Below are 6,455 nucleotides of genomic sequence, written 5' to 3'. Positions count from 1 at the left end.
CAAGCTTGAAATTGTTCTCCGGTACATAGTGAAGTGGTTAGTGGGGAATACATAACATGTTTCAAAACAATATGAGTACCCAACGAATCTCAATGAAATTAAGTATACTTAAGATTACATGGTCTAACTTTTGCGGTTGCATAATTTAAATACTATTTTGAACACCTTCTTATTACAGCTGATCCTTTAGAAACAAAACACAATCTGTAAGATCAAATGAAATCAACTCCTTTGTTTTCTGTTCATAATGCTCCTAGGATTCCTATCAGGTAGAATTATCAAGTAAGCTCAAGTAAAAAGACAATATTTGTATATATCGATCCTGGGAAATTTTGTGTTTAATTACTATGTTTTAGAATACTATGAATATATCCTTCTATGGTACTCACTCTGCATTATTTATACATTTGGATAAGAATGTTTAACCTTAATGTAAATGTTAGACTAAGTGTGAATAATCTATAGCTACAAATTATCAGTCATATATTAATCTTCTTTTCATTTACTTCATATTTTGTATGGACCAATTTATTGTGAATGTATTTATACAGATTTACATATGTGTGGATGCATATGTACTTTTTATGTCCTCTATACATTTGCATATTCATGTGCACAAGTACACACAAATTTGCGTTATATATATTAACATAGAGAATATTTTTCCAGAAAATGCTCAACTTTATTGGAATAACAGAAACTTCCAATTTATAAGAAGGAAAATAATAGGATCCCAACACCACCTAAGAAGTGTCAAGTCACATTACTGTTTTGAACGCACCTGGCCACACTGAGGACAATCCCATCATAGCTGCAACAAAACCACACTTCTGACATGAGTGTTTTGTTGTGCCAAAACCACACAAAGACTTGTTCTGAAGATTTGGAGTAGAAAGGATCAATGTGGTTAGCAGAGCCTTCTTTACCAACTAAAAACAAAAGTAAACTACTTACTAAATGGGTTCTGCCTCCTCCAGTCTGCGAGAACACTGTATAGAAACTCAGCCTTCTATGGGAACTTGCTTCCACCTCAGCAACACATGGATGGGAAGAAGGGGTGGCAGGGGCCAGGACACTAGCACTAGCAGGCTGCTATGGTGACACTCTCAGCTCTGTTCCCTTCCTGCTGGTGGTAGTAGGTGCCTTCTCTGGCACCTGCAGCATCTTGAAGGGGAGGATGGAACCATCTACCCATCACCTCTTCCTAAAGCTGTATCTTTTGCACTCATAGAACAGGTCTGTCTTAGAGCTCCCCAAATTGACAATCTTTGGGCAAACATTTCTATCCTTCTCCTGAATGGTGCACTATTTACAATAGTAGGCAACAGAGACTCCAGGACCTCCACAGGTCACACATCGGCCCTGGTAAGATCCATAGTTACACTCATCACATATGCGAACCAGGGTGCAGGGACGCACAGAGGAATCACAGACCACACATTTGCCATCACATTTTTCACACAGTCTTCTGATAGCAATATGGGCTGCTTGTGGCAGAAAATCAATTTTATACATACTAACACACATAGATTTTTAACAGACACCAATGCTGGGCTGATGAGAATTTTTAGCATGTAAAGATACTTGCTGCCAAGTGTTACATCCTGCCTTGAATCCCTAGAACCCACCAGGTATAAAGAGGAAATACTGCTTCAAATTGACCTTGATCTTCATATACTTAATGTGTGTACAGGTATGCATAAGCACATGTACATAGGCATTAGAGTAAAAAATAAATACTTTTAAAATGAAGAAAATATTTCCACTGTTGTAATGACTAACATAAGTGGGAGAAGTCATCATTCCGGTGCACTTTAGTAACTGATGAAAAGTAGGAAGAATTAAAAAGATAGTAGAGTAATAATGTAATGTATAAGTACTTAGAATGCACAGTTCATAATTTAATTCCATTTTATTTTTGTTATTATATTCCTGCTAATGACAGATGCTTCTCAAAACAGACCTACTCAGAATCATTCTAAAATCTGGAAACTTCGTTTCCCTTTGAACAAAGTATTTTCATGTTTGAAGGATAGGCCCACTTATATCACAGATATTTTATATTCTATATCCTATATTCTGTCAGGTGCTAGATAATTTACTCCTTGGATTTTCTTTTTCTTAATTATTTTATTGGATACTCTGTATTTACATTTCAAATGCTATTCCTCTCCCCCCATTCCCATCACCCCCCTCACTCTACTTGTCTCCAGAAAGGTACACCCTCTCCCAATCTCCCTCTCCACCTCAGTGCCTTGGCATTCCCCTACATTGAGAAAATGTACCCTTACTGAATCAAAGGCCTCTTCTCACATTGATACCAGACACTGCTATTCTCTGCTACACATACATGTGGAGCCATAGGTCTTTCCATATGTGCTCAATGGTTGATGTCTTGTCCATGAAACTTGTGGAGAGCTTGGTTGTTTGATAATGTTGTTTTTCCCATTAGGTTGCAAACCCTTTCTGCTCCTTCAGTCTAATATATTTCAAATATTCCAGTACATTTGACCTCAAAACTGTATTTCAATGGAATTCTTCTTGTTCAAATTTTTAAGCATATAGCCAGAAACATGTACATGTGTAAGTACTGACAGTGCTTAGGCTGCAGAAAAACATAGACACACAGTAGCATGTAAAAATAAATTTTCTCATTTAGGACAAAGTTGAGGAAAGCAAAATATGGTCAGGTTTTTTTTTTTTTTTTTATTACTGCACCATTGCATATAAGTGGAAATAGTTAAGGAGTACGAATTCTGCATTTTTTTATCTGGCTGAATCTTGATGTTATGAATACCTGTCTACTGAGATTAAAACAATAAAAATTTCCCACATACAGAATTTGTAGCTTGTGTTTTAGTAATTCTTTTACCCGAGTTTTGCCAACACAAGCCTATATTGTGACTGATTCACATCAAGAGTCATCAGTTGACTATAGGCATATGATGAGGCTACTGCATCTACATTGGAAATAATGACTGGACACAGAAACTGTGCTATTGTGAGATGTGCATCTGAATCTATAGAACTATTACTTAGCTAGGTGAAATGTCAGAATTTTCATTGACTTTGAAGTTTATATTACTCTTACAAGTCCTCTGCTACTGTCTCTTATTTCTGGAAAGAATTTGATTTGAAAGATAAATATTTTTTGTACTTCCAATTATTTCAGTCATGGCATATATAATCAGTGCCTGAGATACGAGTAATCTAGCACTAAAAATAAAAATAAATAAAGCAATTTTATACACAGAAGGATTAATAGGAAGAGAAAATAGATTGAGCAATGTGGGGAACAGAAAGTTTTTTTTTAATTATCTGGTAATTAAAATGCTGCATAAACATCATGTGTATGGAAATATAATCATGTTGTGAACATTTATTTCTGAAATGTTTTCTTATGTTTAAAACATTTACTTGAAAAGTACTTATCCTTATTAAAATGCATAATCCTTAACTGAAAGCATTAGATGAAATACAACTGTAATGGTAGAAAGAACAGAGTTTGGATTCTGCCAATGTTCTCTAAATTCATGTGTTAACAAACTGACTTTTAGAAAACAGTAGTGTAATGTGGACAGAATTTAAAAGTATGAGTAACGTACGTTTATTGAGGTGAATTACAAATGAAATGTCCTCATAGATGTTGTGATTAGCAGTCCTTGTTGGCAACAAATAGCAATCATAGTCAAATGGCTGTATTCCTCAAACCTTAAGAGAACCTGCTTGAATCATCTTCAAATGTATTTCAGAAATGCTGTGCCTAATTTCTGAACATAATAGTTATAGCTATCAGAGTCTTGATATTCAGAGACTGTAAGATTTAAGAATAATGTCAGCAGCCTGTAAACATACACTGCAGGGTAAGCTCCCTTCAGGCAAAGGGATGAGGCACTCCCAGACACTGCACTTTGGATGACATGCAGAGGATGACCTGGTTTATGGCTCAAAATGCTCAACACTAGAACCAAAAAGGAAAACATTAACTTATGCCCAGTACAGGTTTGTACAATTGATGCTGTCCTTTGCCTTAGAAAAGCTTTCACTTTCATGAAGTTTAGTTGTTTCTGACTTGATGTACAGCTGTTCTGTTCAAGAAGCTGTCTCCTCTGCTAATGCATTCAAAGCATCAGCACTTACTCTCTTAGATTTAGTGGATCCAGTTTTATATTGATGCATTTATTCCTCTTGGACTTGACTTTTGTGCAGGTAGTTATATATAGATTTATTTGCATTCTCCTACATGCTGACATGCAGTTAGTTGAGCACCATTTGCTGAAGATGTCTTTTTTTTTCTATTGTATAATTTTGACTTCTTTGTCAAACAAGTGTCTGTAGTGTGTAGCTTTGCATCTGAGTTTTTAAAGGATTCCATTGATTAACTTATCTGTTCCTAAGCTAATACCATCTATTTATTAATACTATTGTGATGTAATATAGCTTCAGATCAGGGATTATGATAACCCCAGAAGTTCTTTTATCTTAGAGAGTTGCTTAGCTATCTTGGTTTTGTTTATTTTGTTGTTATGTTTTTGTTCCCACATGAAGTTGAGATTGTCCTTTCAAGGCCTGTAAAAATTGTTTTGGAATTATGATGAGAATTGAAATGAATCGGTAGATTGCTTTTTCTAAGATGGTCATTTTTTTCTATGTTAATTCTACTGATCCATGACCATGGGAGATCTTTCTATCTTCTGATATATTTTTTTTAATTTCTATATCAAAGATGTGAATTTCTTGTCATTCAAGTCTTTCACTTGTTTGTTTAGAGTTATAGCAGTATACTTTATATATTTATATTTTGCAATTGTGAAGAGTATTGTTTCCCTGATTTCTTTCTCATACAGTTTATCACATGTATAAAGGAAGGCTTCTAGGTTTTTTTTTTTTCATTTAGTTTTGTATCCAGACACCTTACTAAATATGTTTTTCACCTGTAGGTATTCTTCGGTAGAATTTTTGGGGTTACTTATTTACACTATCATACCGTGTGCAAATAGCTATACATTGACTTTTTTCTTTTTTATTTGATCTTCCTTAGTTGTCTTATTGCTGTAGTTAAAACTTCAGGTAATATATTGTATAGATATTGAGAACATGGGCAGATTTGTCACCAATTTTAGTATACACTTGATGTTAACTATATTGTATTTAGGTCTTCATGACAACCTAAGGCAGTGAAAACTTCTGGAATCTATGAGGGTGACCTAGAAATGGCTGCTAGCAATGGAGGATATTGAATAGGGACCCTGTAACAGCCACTTATTGTAACCTGGCAAGAAATATATTAGAGGGACTGGGCACCATTTCAGCCACAAAATCTTTGACACATAGTTTTTTCTACCTACAAGATGTGGAGAAATAAAGTGGAAACAAAACTTGAGGGACTGGCCAACTAATGAGTCGCCCCACTTGGGCCCGATGCTGGGGAAAAAGCCCACCTCTGACACTATTAAGAGAATTCTGCTGTACTTGCAGAGAGGTCATTAGCATTAGTGTTTTCTGAGATTCTTCACTCAGCAGCTGATCAAAACTCATGCAGAGCCTTATATCCAAACATTAGGCAGAGCTCCAGGAATCTTGTGGCAGAGAGGGAAGGAGGATTGAAGGAGCCAGAAGGGCCAAGACAACTACCAAAGAGTCTATCTAATCAACTAACTTGGACCCATAGAGCTCACAGAGACTGCACTACTAACCAGAAAGCATGCATGGAACAGACTAGCCTCGATACACATGATGTGTACCTTTTTTTTTTGTTGTTGTTTAATTCCTTCTTTTTACTAAATCATACACAACTACTTGTCTTCTGGTTTGTTGAAACAGTAAGTCAGGCAGCATTTGCCACAGTAATGCCTGTCAAAGTGGCTACCCATGAAAACTCGAGCATCACATTCATCAGCAGGACACTCTTGTCAAGGCTGGCTGATTTTGCCATTTTCATCCACAATATAGTATTTCAGCACAGCCAACTAAACCTTCTTCCTCTTATTCTTATTCTTCTTGGGGATGGTGTAAGACTTCTTATTCCTTTTCTTAGCACCACCACACAAGATGAAGCGTAGACTCCTTTTGAATGTTGTAGTTAGACAAAGTACGGCCATCTTCCAACTGCTTACCAGCAAAGATCAACCTCGGGTGATCAGGAGGGATTTCTTCCTTATCTTGGATCTTGGCCTTTACATTTTCGATAGCGTCTGATGATTCAACCTCGAGTGTGATGGTCTTCCCCGTATGCGTCTTCACAAAAATCTGCATCATGGCGGCAGCTCCACCCACGATGGCGGATCAGAAAAGCTACCTTTGTATTTATGTGGGTTCTAACCCTAGTAGCAAGGTTTGTTTCTGACTGTGTTTCTACCATTTAATCCCTTTCCCCTAAATGGGCTTACTTGTATAGTCTCAATAGAAGATTATGTACCTAGTTCTACTGCAACTTGATATGCCAAGGCTACTTG

The 6,455-nt window shown here is 36.3% G+C and overlaps 2 pseudogenes across 2 annotated transcripts; both read right to left on the bottom strand.

The window, feature by feature from the left end:
- Positions 1–1,194: 1,194 nt before the first annotated feature.
- LOC308420091 (PHD finger-like domain-containing protein 5A) lies at positions 1,195–1,574 on the bottom strand (annotated as a pseudogene). The gene has a single exon. The product of its transcript is annotated as a PHD finger-like domain-containing protein 5A (transcript).
- Positions 1,575–5,795: 4,221 nt separating this feature from the next.
- Positions 5,796–6,255, bottom strand: LOC308420415 (ubiquitin-ribosomal protein eS31 fusion protein-like; annotated as a pseudogene). Its single transcript has one exon. The product of its transcript is annotated as a ubiquitin-ribosomal protein eS31 fusion protein-like (transcript).
- Between the last annotated feature and the right edge of the window lie 200 nt (positions 6,256–6,455).

This window comes from Micromys minutus (assembly GCF_963924665.1).
Source record: "Micromys minutus genome assembly, chromosome: 4".
Lineage (NCBI taxonomy): Eukaryota > Metazoa > Chordata > Mammalia > Rodentia > Muridae > Micromys > Micromys minutus.
The sequence above is the reverse complement of the archived record's forward strand: the minus strand, read 5'-3'. Positions and strand labels throughout refer to the sequence as shown.